The sequence below is a fragment of the Opisthocomus hoazin genome, chromosome 23 (genome assembly GCF_030867145.1).
Source record: "Opisthocomus hoazin isolate bOpiHoa1 chromosome 23, bOpiHoa1.hap1, whole genome shotgun sequence".
NCBI classification, from domain to species: domain Eukaryota; kingdom Metazoa; phylum Chordata; class Aves; order Opisthocomiformes; family Opisthocomidae; genus Opisthocomus; species Opisthocomus hoazin.
Window position 1 is genome coordinate 8,868,818 of NC_134436.1, and position 13,945 is coordinate 8,882,762.

At 43.3% G+C, this 13,945-nt stretch overlaps 1 protein-coding gene across 13 annotated transcripts in view; it reads right to left on the bottom strand.

The window, feature by feature from the left end:
* The window catches only part of TENM2 (teneurin transmembrane protein 2), a 1,253,534-nt gene that overhangs the window by 627,454 nt on the left and 612,135 nt on the right, over nucleotides 1-13,945 (bottom strand). Inside the window, exon 1 of one of the 13 annotated variants that reach the window (XM_075442187.1) lies at nucleotides 1,844-1,913. The exons of the other annotated variants lie outside the window; for them this stretch is intronic. The gene's annotated coding sequence lies outside the window, so the exon portion shown is untranslated. Of the gene's footprint in view, nucleotides 1-1,843; nucleotides 1,914-13,945 lie in introns of those variants that run through there. 13 annotated transcript variants of the gene reach the window in all.

Consider the following 13,945-nt stretch of genomic DNA (forward strand, 5'->3'; position numbering starts at 1 on the left):
ACCTGAAAGAAAAAATATTATTTCTTCTTCCTATTGGTCAGCAAAAGATAGGAGAGTAGTAGATGAGCAAATGGAAGCTAACTGGATTTTGGGTAATTAATAATAATAAAGCTTCTAACAGCCATGAAGTTATAAACACAAGTTTTTCAATATATTACGGCTGTAGAACAAAAAGACAACATGAAATTACAAAAAAGAAGAAATTACAGGTTTCTCAAGTATACAAATTCTGTACCACTTCATCACTGACATCTTTCCAAACTTCAAGCTTAAAAAATTAATCCTTTTTTCTAATGAACATTATTAATAGTTGAATTCAGCAGTTTAAATTTTCAAGAGAAATACCGACCACAGCCAACAAGAACGAGAATGCAGTCCCTGGCGGCAAGAGAAAACATCATGGCAAAAAATCTAACATCCCTGCTCGCAAGAGGCAGAGAATGAAGATCGCAGTGGAATCCTAGCAGAATACAAAACACACTACACCAAAGGAGTAACTTTGCTCACATCTTCAGAGAGACAGCAACCTTAATCCCAATAAAAAGAAGAGCAGTAAAAATGAAAAACGCACCAGCCTTTGTGACACATCTACTGAAATATGTATCCAGAAGAGCAGGGAGAAAGAACGCAGAGGCTGAAGCGCAGCAATATGGTCATCCCAAACATGAAGGAGACCATGATTCCACAAATAAATTAAAAACGCGACAACGAAGCAACACTAAAAGTTGGTGCTTCACAAGCAACAGCTGTGGTACCCTCCCTGCAGGAAGCCGCCTCTTCCAGCATACAAACCACAACCACTGACACTAGTAAAGCAAAAGTACCTTCAGTGAAGAAAAAAAACCATTCACCACCACTGCTGGCTGTTTTATCCATGGTCTATATCCAGTCACAAAACAGTGCTTTAGGTAGACTACAGAATCACAGAATGGTAGGGGTTGGAAGGGACCTCTGTGGGTCCTTGGAGAACAAAGTTCAGAGCTTCTGCCCTGTTCCAGGGCAGCAGGAGTGCCTAAACCTGCAAGGGGAAGCACCTGAAAGAAAAAGACCCAAAAAATGCTAGAGGAGAAATTACTAAACCAAATATTTTCCTATAAATTTAAAAAGATAAATCCAAAAGGACAGTTTATCATTTGTTTTCAAGAACTGGTACAGTGTGTCTTTAACACCTACAAATAATACTTCTTGTTTGCAGATAAAATAAAGGACTGAAAAAGTGTCAGGTAAACAGCAAACATCTATCAATAATTTGGAGAGTGAAGAACAGGCCAGTTGTGAAGAAAACATTAGTTAAGAGGAAAAAAAACAAAAAAAAAAAAAGTTGGAAGACAAAAGCCAAGCATCTGAGTAAGGCTCCCAAAGGTGCTCTGGGGTTGTGCAGGGGAGCAGCAAGACACGCAGCCGGGCTGCGCCCAGCACAGCCTGCGGCTCAGCAGAGCCTCCGTCCGCACGGCCAGCAAGAACACCCCTCCGCTTGGTGCTTAGCTCCTTTTATTTATTATTATATTCTATTTCTTTTTCAGGAGCTCGACTAAGCAAAACATGAATCAGTGGCAGAGTACAGACTGCAGCATAAACCTGAGCAACTACTAAAGGGTGCAAAGCGTTAGTACACACAGGCGCACACGCAAAGACCACGACTAGCAGCCTGACCCGGCCGAGTCCGAGCTGCTCACTGAAATGGTACAAACCAACAGCCAAACAGAAAATCATCACAGCAAATGAATCAGCAGCTTCTCCTGTAACCATGAAAATAAATATAAGACTGTATTCGCCACTACTTCACACGGAGACTTTCCAATTACAAAGGATAAAATGAAATGGAGAAAAGAATAAAACTTACAGTGAAAATGGTGGATTATCATTAACTTTCAGAGCTGCTTCAAAGATGGGCATCACGGTACCTGGATTCACACAGCAACAGAGGGTTCCTCCAGCGAAGCTGCAGACACCAGGAGGGGGAGGGAACGGCAGGAGTGGATGAACCCATCAGGCCAGACCCAGCTCAGCTGAGGAGGAGAGGAACCAGAGGTACCAGAAAGCCAGGGGAGGAGAAACCCATCAGGCCAAACCCAGCTCAGCTGAGGAGGAGAGGAACCAGGGCCACCAGAAGGCCAGGGGAGGAGAAACCCATCAGGCCAAACCCAGCTCAGCTGAGGAGGAGAGGAACCAGGGCCACCAGAAAGCCAGGGGAGGAGAAACCCCATCAGGCCAAACCCAGCTCAGCTGAGGAGGAGAGGAACCAGGGCTACCAGAAAGCCAGGGGAGGAGACCTGTCCCCACCAGCCATTCAGTGCTGCTAGGAGCAGCTGGTACGTGGTTACGGCGGGTCACCACCTGAACCGGATCTGCAGCCTGGCATTCCAACACACCCTGCAAACAAAGTCCGGGCCTTCCCTCCTTTCCACTGCGCCAGCCACCAATGCAGAGGCATCTGCAGCAGCTTCAGGCATTGAGAAACACGCTGCTGGCGAGACCAAGGGAACAGCAACCATTCATCACGCCACCACCAGGCACTACTAGAAGTACAAGCGTGATTTGGTCTGGGTATCAGCAAAACTTGGCATTCCAATAAATGAAGAACTATTCCAATGGTATTTGATGAAAAATCAATAGTAATTGCAATTCCAAACACTGTCTTTGGATAAGAGTTACATACGTACTGAGATAACCAGCATATTGTCTCTTTAAAAGGGATGAATAAAGTAACTCCAGGAGAGTCTCTCTCTCATTCACAGACATAAGTGTGTGTGTGCATAAATACTTTTTTTTTTTCAGAGGGGCACGCACACACACCCTCCTCCCCATGTATGAAGAGCAGCTAAACTGAGTAGCTGAAGGCACATGCATTTGAAGGCCTGAATAAGAATGCCTCTGTTGTCCACCTGAGCTTGCACAGGTCTGCATTCTACAAGCTGTCCAGACCACATCATCATCATCATGATCCACAGCTCTTTACATTCTATGGCCAAAATGCCAGTGTGCTTCGCTCAGATCTGAAGAGAAGGAGCAGCGACCGCCTCCCGTCCTGCTGCCCGGGCAGCTGGGGGGACACTTCCCTCCCAGAGCCAAGGGCAGCCCCTCCTCGTCCCGTCCCACCAGTGACGCACTCGGCGTGTCCCCCCTGGCCAAACCCACACAGCTCGGAGGAAAGGACACCACAGAGCAGGCTGCAAGGTGTTACCCCAACCTTCCTGACTCCTTCCATGCAAGAGCCAGGGGACGTCAAACAGAACCAGCAGCAGTCTGGTTCAAAACTGATTTTTTTTTTCCCTCTTTCTTCCCCTCTCCTTAAAAAAGGTGGTTCCTTACACAGCGAACACGTATCTGCCAGAGGGTGCTGGGGAGGGCACAGGTTTACCAGGATTTAAATCCACAGAAGAGAACCCCCGGAGGCTTCCCAAGCAGCCAAGCCCACATCCCGCTCAGCAAGTCCCAGGACCAAAAGGGCCGAAAGCCTGGGGAAGAGTAAGCGGCGTTTCAGTTACGATGGCCTCTTCTACTGTCCCCAGGTATCCATGGACGGCCACCGGTCTCAACCAGTATGGCCTATATTCTGTTTCCTGCTCCTTCTAGCATCTCTCTACCTCTAGACAGAGACAGAAAAGAATGATTTGGCTTGATACCTACCAGCTCATCTTGGTAATACCTTTTGCACTGGCAAATGAAGACCACAAGTTGTATTTTCACCCTTCCCCAGACGACTGATCCAATCCCAAAATACCAAATCAGTGCATCAAACTCTAGGTATTACCTGATTTATTTAGACCCACACGATGGTATCACAGAATCACAGAATGGTAGGGGTTGGAATATGACTTAGAGAGACAGAATCAAGCCACAGAACAACAAAATAGGCATTATGAGATGCTAATCCCCTTCAGCAAACACCAGATTCAAACAAACCCCACACAGTTCACAGCTGCCTTTTGTCCCTTCATGATTTTAGCAGACCCTCTCCCTTCAGTTACGGGCAGCAGACACTCTGTGTCACCAAGTGGCACAAAGCCCCGGTGCTCTCCAGAACTGCCTCACCTGCAGACGCGTCCTCTGCCGCACGCAGCACTGGTCACCATTAGCACCTTGGTGCTGCCACGCTGCTGCTAATGAGCATCAACTGCACTGCGCGTTGCACTGGATTGTTAGCAAGTGCGGAAAACTACAAGGGATTTTTTACTCCTCTATATTTGTCTTTATTAAAAATAGCTAAATCTGGACTGAAACTGCCCTTATTCCCTCCCCCCGCCCCAACGTGAGCTGTGTTCTAACAAAACTACTGTAATGAAATTTTCCCATCTCCAAGTATAGCACTGCTCTAATAAAACACTGACATAGAACCACATGCTTGGTTAATTTTTGACACAAAATAAAAGGCCAACTGAGTGGCAAGCCAGAACTGTCATTTGAAATTAGGGCATATGACAACCCTAATGTGATTTGAAATTCAGATTTATATTAGGCCTCATTAAGCAGTTTAGAGAAATTCATACATCTTTTTACTGGGCCGTACTTTTTTTTTTACCTAATTACCTTTACAGAGTGATGTACATAAATACATAAATAAAAATACAGTATTTCTAAATCATAAAATATTTTAAAAATTTTTCAGGTCCTATAATCTCTCAGCTATGTAAGTGGAAAAGGCAAGAGCCTTCACAGTCCATTAAAAAACCCAAGCAACAACAAAGCAATGATAAAAAAATCTGGCATATTTTGGAAGCAAGGTCAAATATATAATTTCAGAGTAAGCAATACCAAATACTCAGAGAAGTAAGAAGCGAGTTTCCAGCTGCCTTTCAGGTAAGGGTTATATTTACCATGAGACTGAAGCCAACGCACTTTTACAAACTGCAGCGTAAAGACAGATTTGCTCTTTTTAGGTAGGTTCTGTGTATTATTTCCAGTCCTTGCCTCTTACAATACCTGTCAACTCCTTACCTCAGGGCTTGAGCCAGGACCTTGATACAACACAGCAATAAACCATATGTATCTGTAAACACTTGTGACTTATCAGCAATTCCTCATTAAGGGAAATCATTTCATCTGTTCATTAGCCCCTCAACAGCCACGTGTAGACTTTGCCAGCACAGGACTCACTGACTGGTTTATTCAATTGCAAAAAATTTCTATAATAGTTGCCACATAAATATATTGAGCAATCTAAAAATCTCAGGGTTGTTTTTTTTTCCAAGTGTATTTACTGAGGTTTTGGTTTTGTTTGGTTGGTTATTTTTTTAATACACCTTTGGGAAGGTAACGTATAGAGAAAACAACTTGCTACTCACCGGGAGTCCGGGCGCTGTGAGGCTAAGCAAAAAACCATCTTGCCAAACACAGCGGAGTTCTGCTCCCAGCTATTTCTGTTGCCAGTGCTCTGCACTGAGCAAACGGGACAGTTTTAAAACTTGCATTTTCATTAAATATATAGATACAAAATACTGTGCATGTTTTCCTTTTTACAAAACTCAGTGCAACAAACAAGCTTCAAGGCCTCAATGGAGAGGACTGGCATCCAGACACCGAATACCGGGTAGCAACTAAGCGAGCAGAAATACACGTAGATAGGGTTTTCAAGTATTAAAAGCTACGACACTGAATCTGTACACAGCCACTGATGAAAGCAGAGCTTAAAGATCACTGACTGCTCCTAGCTTTGCTACCTTAAAACAATAATAGGCAAGAAGTTTGAACAGATTCCCCCTTTACAACGAAAATTGTAACCTTTAGTATCCATACATACAAGGGCAGGTCAAATTTTAGGCAGTACACCTCTGGAAAATGTAATTAGTATGTAAGTTTCAGAGTACAGAATTTCAAATGAACGTTTGAAAAATACTTGGTTTATAAAAATACCACGAGTTGCACCTAGGTGTTCAGTAATCAAAACCAAATATTGCTGATGTTTTTAAAAAAAAAAAGTACAAAGTGCAAATCTTTATGAAAGTAACGGCTAACCGTTCGTAACATGACAAAAAAAATACCAGCACGGTACCTTCTGTAGCTATGGCTAACAAATTCTGCCTGAATGTCTGCTGGGTTTAAGTTTTTTAAATATTTTCTACATTGTCATGCTATTTGCAAAGAATCCTCAAGGAACCATCTTGATGACAGACTGTCACCCAACTTTCATTCGCACATAGTGATGCTCAGCTCTCAGATTTTTACACCTTTTCCTGCTTTTACCAGAAAAGCAAATGCTCACATGTAGGCTATTACTCAGAACTGTTCTTTCTCAAGTAAGAATCTTTATTCTGTGACGTGGACTCCTTGTGTCCTCCATACAAGGCACGAGGAGAGGCTGAGCGAGCTGGGGCTGCTGGGCCTGGAGAGGAGCAGGCTCCGGGGAGCTCCCACCCACAGCGGGCTGAAGGGACGGCGTGACCCAGCAGAGCCCGCTGACGGGACGAGAAGCCGTGGGCACCAGCGGAGACGCGGGACATTCCGGGTGGGCGCTGCTTTCCAGCGCAGGCGGTCCAACACGACTGCGGTGTCTGTCTGCGGAGATACCCAAACCCAGCCGGCCACAGACCCGAGCAACCTGCTCCTGCCGACCCTGCTCGGCTCCGGGAGCTGGACTGCAGCTCCAGAGGGACTCGGCAAGTAGGAAGAATGCCAGAAGTTCCTTCCAGCCTCATACACTGCATCACTACTTATATTTCAGTATCATTTCATTTTTTTATTTTTTGAAGCTAAAGATTTTCAATATTCATCTTCCTCTTTTCTTTTTTGGTATGCTTAAAGGCAATCATTTCATACCATGCATTTCATACCTTGGCATTTCATACCAAGGCAATCATTTCATACCATGCAAGATCATAGTGCAAGATCTAGAAGTTTCTGAATTGGAGTTGCATACACGCCCTTAAAAATACTAAGGGGCTAAGCACTCCTTTCCTGTCCTGTGCTTGCTTTCTACCCAGTTAATAATACCATTACAAGGGTGGTAACCATTGCACTTGATTTGCGAAACAGGAGAGAGCAAGAGAGGAGAAAGAGCGGCAGTTTAGCAGAACAAACCAAAATTCGTCTAACAAAGACCAATCACTGCAACAAGGAGGAGGGAATAAAGACACACTTTTAATATCTGCTGGTCCCTTTCTACGAAGTTCAACAGAGGGCAGTTGTCTTGAAGATATTAAATTCCTCCGAGCTCTCAGAAAATCTGTCAGATAGTAAAACAAGAGACCTGACTTAACATCACCTCCGAGATGAGAAATCCGAGGCCGCTCTCTGCTGGCTGGCCAGCTGCCACCCAGGGCCAGGCAGAAGTGCTGCTGGTGGTCACAGGGCCGGAGGAACCCGTGGGAGGTATCGCAGGGACAGGTAAAGGATGGGAGAAAGCAGAAACTGGCATCACTGCAGGGGGAAAAGGACAAGGGGAAGCTCGGGGGGAATACGAGCAGAGAGAAACCGGTAATCCTTCTGGTGGGAGGGCTACTGAGGGGATCAGGGATGAAGGACAGAAATCTGCAGGCACTGAAGCTTCATTAGTTCCACTAATTGCAGAACAATTTGTTTACAGGGAAGTATTTTGGTTTGTTTGTTGTTTGCCTTACAAGGATGAACAGGTGTCTTAATATATCCTGTATGTGGAGTAACAGAGGAGCAGCCAAGACCGAGAGCACTCTGTTCAGGCTCAATTTAGAAATGGAAAAGTGATTCTGCATTCAACGGGAAGGATAAAACAGTATCCTGCTGCTCACAGTGGGAGACAGAATTTAAATATCCTGTAATATAATTTGGTACATCACCACATGTCAGGCTTGACTTTCCTAATTTACACCAGTAAGTTCTTACGCAAGAATAAATCTTCTCAATTCAAGGCAGTAACTTCTGATTTACACCAGGGCAACTGGAAAAGCATGAGGCCCTTCTTATCTTAATAAAATTTGTCATCTACTGTTAAACACATTAATGGCAGATACAATCATATGTTAGTATAGTATTACAAGATAACAATATCAGCACTGAATTGAAAGGGGAAATAGATTACTATTTGGCGTTAAGTCATGTACATCATTCACAAAAATCAGTGAATAGGTTGCAGTGCTCTCCAATTTTAGTTGCTTTTTAATTAAAAGAATAAGTCAAATCACAACTAAAAAGAAATGTGAAGCATCCACTTTGGGGAAAAAAAAACAACTTTGTAAAGGGTAGCTTTAACATATGCTATTATGTTCAATTTTAGATGATACAAGGTCACAACAAAGGTATAATTTCTTCCAGTAAAGTCACACCTTAGACTACATGGGGAGTGGTTTTTTTCCTCCTTTAGTTCCCACTTTCTTCCATGGCACAATGGTGTTTGGCCGCAGATATAGAGCTTGGAGAAGGCAATGCCAACAAACCACCAACCGCAACGCAAACAACGCTTGCCTAAATTATTCTCATTAACATTTCTTTTAAAATACTGCATCTTTAAAGAAAGATACCCACAAAATACAAAGACAGAAGATTAAATGTATCAGAACAGAGACTGCAGAAGAGATTCAGCATGCAGATTCAAGAACAGAGAGCGTACAAAACCCATCCCTGAAGTAAACCATCAGGCAGCTACATCCTTCCCTTCTCCGCATTGCAAGTGGAGTTGCTAAAGGCTTTATGCTGCTTTTGGCTGTTGCAGCATTTGTAATGAGAAAGACAGAAGGACTAAACACAAACAAAGGAAGATGTTAAACTGGGTTTTGGAAGAGAAAGCATACCCTGGATCAGTGGAGAAAGGGACAAAGAACACAAGTGACCTCTAATTTGGGTCCAAGATGCAACTAGGAGAAAAGGAAGTTAGATATCATTTGAAGGGAAAAAAAAAAATAAAATAAATAAGAAAGACTTTCCATTTGGCTAAATTAGATTTCAGCCCTGAACTTCACTTGAAGTTGGATGTCTCCATGTCATTTCTCTGGTCAGGAGATGGGTAGGTCATCCTTTATTTCTCCTGAACCTTCTCTAAATCTACAGATGCTTATAGCCTCAAGAGCTGCTTCCTTCGATTCCCTTCAGCTTGGCAGCAATCTAGTTCTTCAGAAGCTCAGCAGGGTAACGGGGGACTTGTCTGTCTTTGAGGCAGGAGGAGAGCTGCAGCCAAACAATATGAGTTATGGGAAGCAGGAACAAACTCCCGAGACACCTGCCCGGACCTGAGAAAGAACAAATTACTCCCAAGCTGCTCCATCTTTTCCTGCTCTTACCTTGCCATTAGATCCTTTGTGAGAAAAACAACACAGAGGAGACGTTTTCCTTCAAGATTACAAGCCAAAAATGTGTGGGTTTTTTTTTAGGGTAGGGTGTTTTTCTTGTAGAGATGAACAACACGACTGAGGCAAGTAAGAAGGATCAGTAACGTGAAGAACCACAATTAAAACTTAAAATTGATCTTGGGCTGCCCCTATGAATCTTTCATTATTCTTACCATTAGCATTATTTAGACTTCTATAATAAAACAAATATCATCCTTCAAAGGGCAGGTGGAGCACAGCTTTCATGCTTGCTAGCTGAAAGAGCCAATAAAGGATACCAAGCATTAAGATGCATCCAGATCGTTTAGTCTTTGAAATTTGAAAGAATTTTCATCATTAGGCAGTTACTTGTCAGAGAATTTTTGGATGCATATTAAAAAACATTTTATTCTCCTCTGATTTAACATAAAACTGAAACTCGAGCAGTAGAAAAGAAAAAACTTTCAGTGTTTTGCTAAATCTAAAGCAGTCTAGGGATCATTAGGATCAATCTTTTAGTGCATTACATGAACTTTAATGTCATCAATCAAGAGGGGGGGTAGATAATCAGGCTTAACAGGTTTAGCCAAAATTCAGCCAGTGGCATTCAACCATGTGCCAATAGTAGCAAGCTTTCTGGAACAGAAACTTACCCCACCATTTCCACTGCTACTGTACGACAAATCCATAGTCCATTTCACCGCCACAAAAACAAGGTCAAACTTCTATCCACGTAGCTAAAATAACTTTGAAATAATTAAAAGCTGAACAGGTACCATTCGTTTCTCTGCTCAGTTTAGACATAAGCATCACAAATAATGTTAGTTCTGCTTTTCGAGCAATAGGTGGCACTACCAAATACCACTTCCACGAGTGCCTGCTGTGCACCATCTCCTTCTGTACTGGAGGGCAATATCCACAGGGAAATGCGGCTAACGTTATTTCCCTTTCTGCTTCCCCTAAACAAAGCAGAAATTATGTCTCGCAGTTGTTTTGTTTCCTGTTTTAAGCCGTAATAATGCTCAAGCACATTTTTTACAACAGTTAGAAACTTGAGAGAAATATGCGGTTATTGTTTTGAAGAGTATGCTACTCCAGTCAAGTGGCGAGCATATCAACATGCTACATGCTCCACGAATCTGTACAAGAATATTCAAAAAACCCCGCAGTTTTAAAATAGGTATTTTTTCCGCTACATTTTGTAACCTGATAAAATGCGTAATACTACTATTTTTTCCTTCACTTTCCGTATTTTCCCAGATTTGTAGATAACACCACATCCTCTTAGCTTGCAAAACAAGCACTTTGCTACTCTCCCCCTTCAACTTGTTGACCACCTTTCTCTTTCTCCTTTCCTCTACCCTCACCGCTTCCATTCTCCGTGCAACACTCACCCTCCGCGCTGCTGCCCCTTCCTCTCCCGCCAGCGGTACGCCGGCCCCGCAGTCCCGGTTTCGGAGAGAGCCTTCACACCCGCAACGCAGAGCCAGAGCCCCGAGCGCGGTGCTTACGAGGCTCATCATGTGCATAATATTGTTTGCGAGATTTGCCACTTCTCCAGTGTAATTTCCGAAGTCCCAACTCCAATATAACATGCTTCTCACCTAAGCTGTTTACATAAGGGATGTACTTCGCAGGAAAGCAAAGTACACCAGCCTAAGTCTCTTTTGGATTTTAATTTCTTTTGTTTCAAAGTAAAAAATCAGTGGAAGCCCAGAAACGGCTTCTGTTTGTCTCAAAGCAAGGAAAGAATTAAACACCAAAGCCGTTTTCTTAAGTCTTTTGATTATTATGGCAAAAGCATCAAATCAGTCTTCAAATTACTACATGCCATTAGGCAACCTTCTATTCTTTCTCCAAAGCGCAGCCACATCCCTGCAATTTCACAGCACTTTCTAATGCAAAACATGCCCGGGCTCCACTGACAGTGCGCTGACACGGCGTGCTTCACTTCCCATTGCCCACTGTCCTTCGCCGTTCATTATCCTGCCTGCTGCTCCCACAGAATAATGATACGCTTGGCCTCTGCCTGTGACTAACACTTCTTGCTACAGGGCTTCTTTTAATTGAAACACACAGCATCTACTTTCTGTTTTGGAGCAAGCGCCAAAGATTTAGCAGAGAACTCCTCTGCTTCCCCACCTGGCAGAAGGCAAGAAGCAAACAGGTTTGTAAGCAATGGGTATGCAGCCCATGTTCAATAGCACCTCCCTCGTGGTACCAAACTCGGGGATTCCTGCTGTGATCCAAGAAACATTGACTCCAAAAGTTCTGCTGGGCTGAAAGATGCCTTCTACCAAGAAATCTCCCAAATATAAACAGCTTCAATAATAATGAAACATATATGAAATTGCTAGAAAGTTCTCTCACCTTTTAAAAAAACCAAAAACCCTGCTTTATGACTTGGTACCCATGTAATAATTTCAATTCTAAATAACCAGAATGGATTCTTTTAACTGCAGAATGATTTAGAGAATGAGCTTAGCCAAAAGCCAGCAATCAGCTCCTAACTACAGCAGATGTTTCCCCAGCTGAAGTCACTCAGTCTAATTCCCCTACCCAGGGACAAGAAACCGGACATCTAAGACTCAGGAACTGTCATATTTAGGTTCCCAGTGATAAGGAATTACTACTAGGAAAGTTACCAGGTGTGAAACTGTCACTCGTTTAAATGCGATGATCACTTTGAATAAAAAATGTTTCCCAAAAATGGGCAACAAATTTTGTTTTAAAGGCTTCATTAGAAAAAGTTTGAACTGCAGCAATATTCAGTTCTACCAACTCGAGCTGAACCAAGCCAACAGCCAAGACACCTCACTATCTGGCTAACAGAGCAGCGGCAGCCAACGTGTGCAGGAAAAAACCCAACAAACCCATATAGCATCCTGGTGCACTGGGAAGAAATTGTTATTTGTAATTAAGATAAAATTACTGACTTCTAACATTAATCACATCAATTTTTGTTTCACCGAGTTCTCAGTTACACTGCCAGTACGTCAGCAATAAATCCTACTAATAAGTACATTTACCATTAGGGTTCCAGTTCATATTTCCACGTCACTGCGCTGTGTATAATTAACCTGTGCCTTTGCAGAATATTCTAACACATTCTGGTTGCCCTGTCCCAAATGTAGTCAAGGCAGTTTCATTTAGTACCAGAAGTAAAATAACCTTGGCACCGGTGTACAACCACAGGAAACTCTGACAACGGTATCCAAATCCAGCAACCGCCACAGCCAACATGGTGTAACACAGCTCAGGCTAATATTTGGATTTAATGACTGCTTCTCCTTGTTGTTGGAGAGATTGCCTGGTAGTTGTCCACAAGCACTGGCTTGTTTGAAGTCCGGCGATGTCCCTGGCGTCTCGGCCCCTCGGAGGGCTCCCAGCACCGTGACCCCAGCCCCCCAGCACCGTGACCCCAGCCCCCCAGCAGCAGCAGCTACCAGACCTTCTGCCCTCCGACTCACACACTGGACAAAGCCAGGTGGTGCCGTGACTCAAAACGGAGAAAGCGGCCTCTCAGAGTAGTGTATTCTCATTTCTTATGAGGAACACAGAAGGCTGAGATTGAAAAGGCAGGTTTCTGCTGTGTGAGGTAAGAACTGTTACAGGAGATGCCAACAGGTGAGCTCTATAACAATTTTTGAATTGTCATCTGAATTTATATACAAGTCTGCATAGCATTACATGTCCTGAATGATTACATTTGTGTACACGTAGACCACCAAAGTTTAGCTGCTCAGGGCAGTAAATGTTGCACTGCTCATTACTGCACAGCCAGCTAATCCAAGGATCTCCTTCTCAAAAACTTGTAAACTAGAGAGACATACATTATCCTCACTGAGCAATTAAAATTAAATTTTATGTATGAAAGTTTGGGTTATTCCAATCTGCTTTAAAAAAACAACATGAGCAGACTGCGTGAGCAACAGTCTTTTAGAGGACTTTTGAAAATAAGCTACTAGTAAATCATCCCTGCATGTGGAACAATATTAAATTTCAGTTCTGCCTCTAGCATAATTAAGTACCTACAACAGCATAAAACCTTCATTAAATTATGGTGTTTGGAGTGAAATGTAAATTTGTCTTCAGATATGAGGTTGATATTTCAACCCCTTCACAGCCTGAATATCATTACAGGGGCGAAAGGCGGGGGGGAAGCCACAGAACAGGCAAAACAGAGTTGCTGAGCACTCCTCTTCTCCGGGTGCTGCATAATCGGTAAAGATAACAATTAAACGTCCATGTCTGCCACCCACCCGCAAAGGAGGGGAAAAAAGAAAAGAAAGAAACAAAGAAAAAAAGCCACGGATACTTTTTAACTGCTACTTCTCTAGAAACAATGATTACTTTATGCCTTCTTATGACATTCACCTGGAAGATTTTTTTTTTTTTTCCAATCAACAACACCCCTCTTCGTGTGAAACAAAAACTAACCAAAAAAACCTCTTTTCAAAATAGAAAAGCAACACAAAGGCTCGACTGTGCACCCACTCAAAGCCTATAGCACTTTGGCCACTGTTTGCAGGAGCGTGGACCGGCTACGAAGACAGTGAAGCACAATACTGGCCGTGCTTCACCCATGGAACAACTTCTATCACCTCCTCAATCCAAGCACCACGAGGACATCAGCTGCTCCATGAAGATCCTCCTCCTCTGCTCACGGTGCCATCAGAGAGCCTTATCTCCACAGCCCGCCGCATCCCCGAGCAGAGCTCCGACTGGTG